Raw genomic sequence first — 8,723 nt, 5'->3', positions numbered from 1 at the left:
GAGACGGAACCGTTCCCAAAGACATTGGGTTATATAATGCTGTCGAGAATCTTGCTCCAAAGCAGAATTCTGAAGGGTTGAATGCTATCATACATGCCATTGCCCCAAGTCTTCAATACAATGTGTCTACTTGCACTAGGTCAAAAGATGCTTGGGATATCTTAGAAACCGTATTTGAAGGAAACTCCAATGAAAAGGATGCTAGGCTTCAAGACCTGAATTCCGACTGGGAGAACCTTCGTGTGGAAGATGAAGAAACATTTGATGAGTTTAATCACAAAGTGTCTGAAATTGTTAATGCATCCTTTGCATTAGGTAAGACTATTCCAGAAAAAGGACATTGTGATGAAAATTCTCAAATCGCTGCCATCTAGATACGATTCTAATAAGCATGCTATCATTGAGGGAAATAACCTTGATACTCTTTCCAGAAATACCTTGGTTGGAAAGCTTAAGATATTTGACCATGAGCATTCATCCAAAGCCGGAAAGAATGTTGCCTTTGAAGCACATAAGAACACTAAATTACTGGCCAAAAGTAAGGGTGCTCATGTCTCTGATGGTGATCAGTCTGAGGATGATTTTTCAGATGAAGATCTTAATAAATCAGTCTCCTTGATCACAAGAAAGTTTAGGGATATTCTATTGAAGAGAAGTAAACGGTTTTCAATAGACAAGCCTAGGTCATCATACAAACCTCACGGTTGTGTACCTCATAAAAACAGGGACGCTGACGAGGATGATGACGAGGACATGCCTTAGTGCTTTAATTTTAAGGGTTTTGTCCATTTCGTTAACGAATGCCAAAATCGTAGAAAATGCACTGGGAACAAAGGTCTAGCTGTAACATTTGATGAAATGTCAGATACATATGATTCTGATGAAGACATGGAATCAGGTGTAGGACTTCTATATGAAAATATAGATTTTGATACTAGCAGCAATACATATATCAACCTCGATGGGTTCGGAAAAGAAGAAGTTCCAATCAACTGGAAGATTTGTTTGGAAACTCTGTGTGTGATGTTTCGGGATCTACCATGTGCTTATCTGCTATTGCACCACGGATGCCTGAATACTATCCATGCTTAACGTACTCGTTTTGTTCAATGACGAGAGATGAACTATCAAGATGTTACAAGTATAAACATCAAGTGAGGCACGCCAACAAGCTTCAACGAAGAGCTAATCATTTAGCAAGAAAACTTAAACTCGCTCAGAAGACTGCTGAGGTATGTAAGATTTGAGAAAAAAGTATGGTCAAATCATTTTGATAGATAGAAACTTGTGGATTCCTCTCCAAAATGGTGGACAAATTTTTCTTCACCACAGCACAAATTAATTGTGTTGATGGGTATATCTTGTCTCATGTGCCTGATCAAAAGAGAAAAGATTGAAGTTCTACAGGCTATAGAAAAAGGTGTTTTCTTAGGTTTTGTTTTTCTGTCTATCAAGTAAAAGAAAGGGTTATTATCGACAATTCTACTCTTTATAGGGTTTAGAGTTGACCGACCACGAACCTATTTATAAGTTTCGAACCCTATATTCCTTTTTTCTCTTTGACATTCTTTATATCTCAAGACTGCTTTATGAGATTGTGAATTATAGGTTTTGTTTTTCTGTCTATCAAGTAAAAGAAAGGGTTATTATCAACAATTCTACTCTTTATAGGGTTTAGAGTTGACCGACCGCGAACCTATTTATAGGTTTCGAACCCTATATTCCTTTTTCCTCTTTGACATTCTTTATATCTCAAGACTGCTTTATGACATTGTGAATTCCATCCACAAAAATCAGTTGGTTATAACTGTTCTCTAGGATTGTGTCTATGGAGAGAAAAGATGTCAATATGATTGTGAAACCCTCAATCAAGGAAAAAGAAAAATCTCCTGTTTATAGGCCTTTGAAAAGAAAAGGAACAAGAAAGGCAAAGTTTGTACCTTCTAACTCTCAGAAGTATTTTATGTTCTTGATGAGTTGAAGGAAGTAAGAAAGGATATCGTGAAATAAAGGTGTTTGTTTCAAGGTATTTGGAGATTCAGAGAGCCCTGGTTCGATATAATCAGCCAAGACAATTCGTTGATTTGAATTTGTTGGAAGAATAACTAGTGCTTTGGTAGCGACGAGTGTGACTACACATAGCTATCTTTTGTTTCATTCTCTTGTTATTATTTTTTAGGTTTTGGTTTAAAATTCTAAAAATATTTTGAGGATGATTATTATTGCAGTATTTTAATGGTTTCATATATTGCAATATTTTGTATGGGATATGTATTGTTTGCGTCCGTGAACTTGAAGATACCATATTGTTGTCAAAAGTAAAGTCGTTTATGATCGACATTCGTATTGGTTTAAGGACGAATCGACTTTTGACAATTACAAACGTTAAGCCTATGCAATCATGTATTTGATGGAAAATAGGATGTGATCATTTGTTTTGCAAGGATAAAGTCTATTATGCCACTTTGTGATGCAAAGATAGAATTGCTCCTTGTATGTTATCCACGGTTTTGGTCTTCATTGATCTATCTTATGAAAAACCGTAAAGGCTACATTGTGTGTCTTATGTCGAGCACCTTACTACTTAGTCGATTAATCTTAGATTTGTTGGTTGTTCCGTAAGATGCTAAATGTTGAGCATATGAAACTAAATTATGGTTATTTAGTTTTGTACTCCATAAGTTTTTTTTTCTTCTCACTTATGTTGAGTACATGTACGGTTAAGTTTGCCATCTTCTTTGATAACTTAATCGGGGTTCCTTAAGTTCTCTTGTGTTGAGCCCAAAATAATTAAATTGATTACTTCGGTGATTAGTTTGATTGTTTGTATTCCGATTAGATTTATTATAGGTTCTCTTGTAATTAATCTAGTTGTGTTTTCAAATATTTTCCACAACTTCTTGTGTTGAGTATTTGAGCGACTATTTGTAATCATGATCTCTTGTAGTTATAGTAGTCAAGCATATATTCCGTAAGATTCTCCTTATGTTGAGTATATGAATGGTTAAGTTGGTTATCTCTGTATGATTAACTTAGTCGTAGCTCATTTCTCCGTGAGTTTACTTATGTTGAGCAATTTCAATTAAATTGATCACTTTTGTGGTTTTGATTTTATTGCGTATTCCAATTGAGTTAATCACGGGTTTACTTGTGATTAACTTGGTAGAGTTTTGGATATAAAAGAACATTATTTTGATTTTTGGTGTCCAAATTAAATCCTTATTTTATCTTGAAATTAAGGTCGCTCATGTTGTTCTCTTGGGAATGACATCAAATGGGGGAGAGTTCTTTTGAACTTGTGCTTAATGGTAATATCTTGCGGGAAGTGCGGCTGTGGAATTGAAAGGTCAAAGACAATAAAACTAATCGCTTCACACTTTGTGTGATCATCTATGGATACGAGATCGATACAATACAACGACAAAGTGTGTTTACTTGATATAGAGGTGCGTACTTAACCAAACACAATAGGATTGTTTATCAAGTAAATAGAATATTAACGTTTGTGCGATTTACTTTAATTATAATAAAACAATTATAATGCGGAAGTATATGACACAACAAGATTATGTTAACGAGGAAACCGCATATGCAGAAAAACTCCAGGACCTAGTCCAGAATTGAAGACTCTCATGATTAAGACGCTGCATAAAATTACACCTAACTTCGTATAGTTGAGACCAAGTACCTAATTCTATAGTATACCTAGTTCCGTCTGTATTTCCACGCCTCCGACCTTTGAATAAGTCACGTACTTAGAACAATCCCTTTGGTTCGTATTCCAAACAGTAAAGGAACAAGAAATCTGTTTGGTAAGAACTCTATTCAACCAAGTGATATGAGTCGGACAAAGGCTCTTCCGTTTATCTTAACATAAACTCCTTCGTCAGGTCTAGATCTATCTTATGTTCAATACCCGAAGGTAATCGGTTAAGATTAAGCCAACAACACCTTTAATCACAAGGAATCGTGTTGATGTCGATCTACTTTAATTAATCAATCCAATCTACCACAAGGATAAACCTATTATTAATTGGATCCTCTTTTCCCAAACAAATATTGTGCACACAAAAGATTATAAACCCAAGTCAGATATTCAATATCTTCTTTGTCTTCAAATATACTTTGATCTTTAATAAACACCTGCACACAATCACTTGAATCTCTTGTTATCAATCAGCACAGAATGGAGTCTGTTAACAGTGGATTATCACAAGATCGTCTTTAGAACTACAAACAGTCTAAAGATCCCTGTCGAAACTCTGAACTAGTTTGAGTGAATCTTATATCAGAAGAGAAGATTCTCAAGCATAAAAAAACTAGGTGTAATCAGATTTCAACCACCGTTAGTCAATCAAATCAATCGAAAACAAAGATAGACCGCAATTATCTAGTTTCCCACCAACGGGTCGCGCTAAAGCTTCTCAATCCCAAAGAAGACTTTAAAACGAGCGGAAGTAAGATATTTCACCTAATTATATTACTCTCCTCTCCGATAGGAGGCTTCACCAAGAACAATGACAAAATAGGAAGTCAAATTGTTACGAAGGATTAGTTTGCTAGTAAAGGAAAACTTCGGTATTTATAGACAAGGAAGTTTGGACACCAAGGAATTTCCAAAACCGAAAATATTCTCAAGATATTCATAAATACACAGATTCTTTTTTCATAATTCCCGGAAATGCTCTGTCCAAAAATAACAATCGAAATCTCACGGAAAATCTAATTAGTAAATGCACATTACTAATTCCAATAATTCCTACCAAGATAAATAAATAACCTTAATTAAAAGATTCTTAACTTACTTATGTTTTGATTATGGGATTCTCTTCCATTTATCCTTTAAGGAATATCTTTGAACAATTATAGAAATACGCATTCAACACGTGTTCAAAGTTTGTCAACATCTTTACTTTGTAAGTTCTCTTTCACACTACAATCTTGAAACCGATTTGCCACACTTCCAAAATAGTTTAAAATTGGTTCATCTGACTTTCAAGAACTATGTGATTGATCAAGACAACATTCAATCACAATCATGGGTTTGCGTTTCTACCAAAACAAGTTTCGGTTCTACCTCCATGTGAGTACTAAGCATAGTCACACTAGCTTACCAAAGATATGGTTGAATAGGTACTAGGATCGGTTCCCCACATATATATGGTATCTAACTTATATGTGTTGCACCTCTTCACATGATCGTTTCCCATTTCTTCTGTAAACGTTTTGCACCCCATACAAGGATCGATTCCCCTTTTTGTACTGCACCCCTTACAAGGATCGGTTCCCCTTTGTGTACTGCATCCCTTACAAGGATCGGTTCCCCTTCACCCCTTACTAGGATCGGTTCCCTTTCCCATGGTAGTCAATATCTGATCATACCAAGGTGATTACTTAAGATTATTTTTACTAATCAAAGTTCTACCAATATAAAAGGCAGGCCTTTTTGAATTAGTTCTAGCAAGGACACAACAAGTTGTGAGCGGTTCTACTCTATCACACATATTAGTTGTTCATAAGATATGCAATGAATAACAAAACCAATAACGCCTGGCAATTTCCTTTTCGGTTCACAAAACAAGTATATGAACTTACTTCCTTAGAACACATGTAAACATTGTTCCCTATGATGAAATCCTTACCTTATACCCATACATAATCACAATAGCATTCAAATGATTATGGTGATGTCTTATCTACAAAATTTTATGGTTAAGCAATAAACCTCGTATTGTATTCCTTAATACTATATCTATTTAGAGTTTAAACATGCTTCGCAGTTATGTTTTCAATATGCTCGACTTGAAAGATACGTTAGGGAATGAAACAGTTCAAGTCAAATATCATTAACCTCAAGTGGAAGGATGATTGTTGTCGTTGTAGCTCCTTGCATCTTCACATCTTCAATACTTGTAATGTCTCATATCCTAATGCTTTCAAGCTAACCTATACGAAGTTTAACTCTAGTACATAATCAAGCGACTCTTAACATGAGTTTTGATTCATTAAAATATGACAACCAAACTTGACATACCAACGCTTGGTGGGTTCAACCGACCAATGCTCTAAAAATCCCCCCTGTATCGATTTTAGTGACAAAACTCTTACATCATAAGGATAAACAAATTACATATCCGCTTGACTCCTGATTCAACGAAAACCTGCTTACATTCAATCCTTGAAAACGCCGATGTTGACATTATAATAACAAAGAAAATACTCCCCCTAAGGAAGATATGTAGTTATTCAATCCGCACGACTTTGTTATACCAATCAATATGACATGTTACTCCCCCTTAGTATGTGCTTTCACTCTTTCGTTAGATAATAACTTTCAAGCACCAGTGTTCTTTTCCTTAGTGATACCAATCAATATAAATATCAATATCAGTATCACCTATTTAATCCATATATTTCTCCCTCTTTTTGTCACAAAAATGACAAAGAGACGAAAAATAAAGGACAACACGAAAAGAATCTTACAAATATCAGAAATAGACTTGCAAAACTGTAGAGTTAGGCACGAGGGTTCCACACATCACGTTCTGATAACCACTATCAAAACCGAAACTACAAGTAACTGTATTTTGATATTACCAACGAAATAACTGCCTGAAACAATTTTTCCCATTTATTTTAACAAACCAAAAACTACTAATCAAATTAGATCCTTTGTTAAACCGATAGTTCAAGAACAACCGCTTAATTCGATAAGACCAAAATAAAGTATAAACTTCATCTTTCTCATCAGGTTCTAAGTATCCACAACTTAGACCTTTCAATTTCAAACAAACCAAATACTAGGTTAGTTAACTAGCATTTCTTTGTTTAGGCATTCGATTAGACTTGAATAATCGAAACCTCACTTCGATAAGACAAACTAAGATCATATTTAACTTAATTTCTTATCCGGAATCGAATTGGACTAAACAACTCATTGTACACATATTATTTTGTTAAGCCATAAATAATTCATACAAACCAATATAAATCAACTTGGAAAATTATTCACCTCAACCGGAAGCAATTGAATCAACATAAGACGTTATAAGCACCACAATTGCACCGTAGTTTTGTAAGCCTAAACAAGTGATACACTACCAAAGCAAAATACCAAAGGTTTTTCTTAACTGGAACCAATTGAATCACCAACATATTAATTGTACCGAACTTTTGTAAGCCTAAACGATTGATACCACACAATAAAGCAAGATAACAATAATTTTTCTTAACAGGAATCAATTGAAACACACATCCACACAAACATCATGGAATAAAAATCAACTGCACCTAAATTTCGCTAAGCAAAATCTATACATATATATAATATAAACTCAGGCTTTTTTTAAACAAGAAAACAATTAACTAACAACATTATTACCTCAATTTCGCATCCACTCCTCCAATATGATGGCATCTTCGTCCAGGGAGAATTGATAACAAAATATCTCCTCGTTGTCATCCTTATGCGTAAACAAAAAGAATAACAACACACCTCAACCTTTACCAGAGAAAGGTTGAAAACCAGTTTTAACTATTGCAAGCAAAAGTCGAAAACCGTCGAAACACATATGCTTTTATGCTAAACCAAAACCGATTCAACATACTGTGACTTTTTCACATACTGTTTCTATGACAACCCCTCATAATCCTTTGATAAAGCCTACCTACTTGGGTTGGAGCTTAATCCTGCTAAATCAAAAATTAACCCTAACCATGAGGGTACCAATATGAGATCGAACATTAAGGTAGTAAAACGGAAAACATACATCTCATAATCATACATAGCAATAAGGTAAAAGCAATTAAGCATAGGATATGTAATCCGAAAACTATCACAAGAAAATTACCCAAAACAAATAGTTTTATTCATAAACAAAAGATAGTTTTATTCAAGATAGATCAATACAATCAATGAAAGAAATCACAAATTGACGTCTATTAAACTACTCTCTTTTTCGAAGATTGCTTTCAAACTTTAGATTCAAATTCCTCTGAGCACTTCCTTTTTCAGTAGATATGTTCATCTCCAGCAGTTGAGAATGAAGATTTGTTAGTGCTTCTTTTGAATCCTTTAATCTCAATTCATGGTACTTAATGCAACCTTTAACAGAGTTAATATGTTTCCTTATAGAGTCTCGAGAGACATCATGAAGAGGAACATCATGAGTTTCAGTCATTATGATGCACAGAGTGCTAGATCACCAAGAGATGAATTTTCTTTTACAAATTTCTCCATTGAAATATGATAATATCCTTTCCAACAGGCACAATTATGAGACTGGAGAGACACAGACAATATAAAAATTTTGGTTTATGGAAACCGAAATTATTCTTTCCCTAAAATAAGAAATACTCAATATTTTTATTAAAGAAACAAACATGAATATCTTGCCCAGATTTATGCTTCCTCACCAACAAATTTTTTTGGGCAACAAGTGAGGATGCAAAACTCAACACCATCAGTGAGTGTTGGGGTGAGAGGTATTCTCACCACTTCTAGTGACAACATCCTTAGGATGATTTATCAACATAGTATACTGTGTTCCCTGCTGTTCTTCTTCTCTCTTGTTATTCCCAGAGTCAGCACAAAGTTTTTGAAATACCAAAAACTTATATGCCTTCCTTAATCCTTTTCGAAGATTTTGGAAGAGTTTGATTTCTCAACATGTAGCGAGATCATCTTCAATTGAAGAATTTCTTGAATCATCAGAAAAACTTGT

This window comes from Papaver somniferum, unplaced genomic scaffold, assembly GCF_003573695.1.
Source record: "Papaver somniferum cultivar HN1 unplaced genomic scaffold, ASM357369v1 unplaced-scaffold_81, whole genome shotgun sequence".
In the NCBI taxonomy this organism is placed as follows: domain Eukaryota; kingdom Viridiplantae; phylum Streptophyta; class Magnoliopsida; order Ranunculales; family Papaveraceae; genus Papaver; species Papaver somniferum.
The sequence above is the reverse complement of the archived record's forward strand: the minus strand, read 5'-3'. Positions refer to the sequence as shown.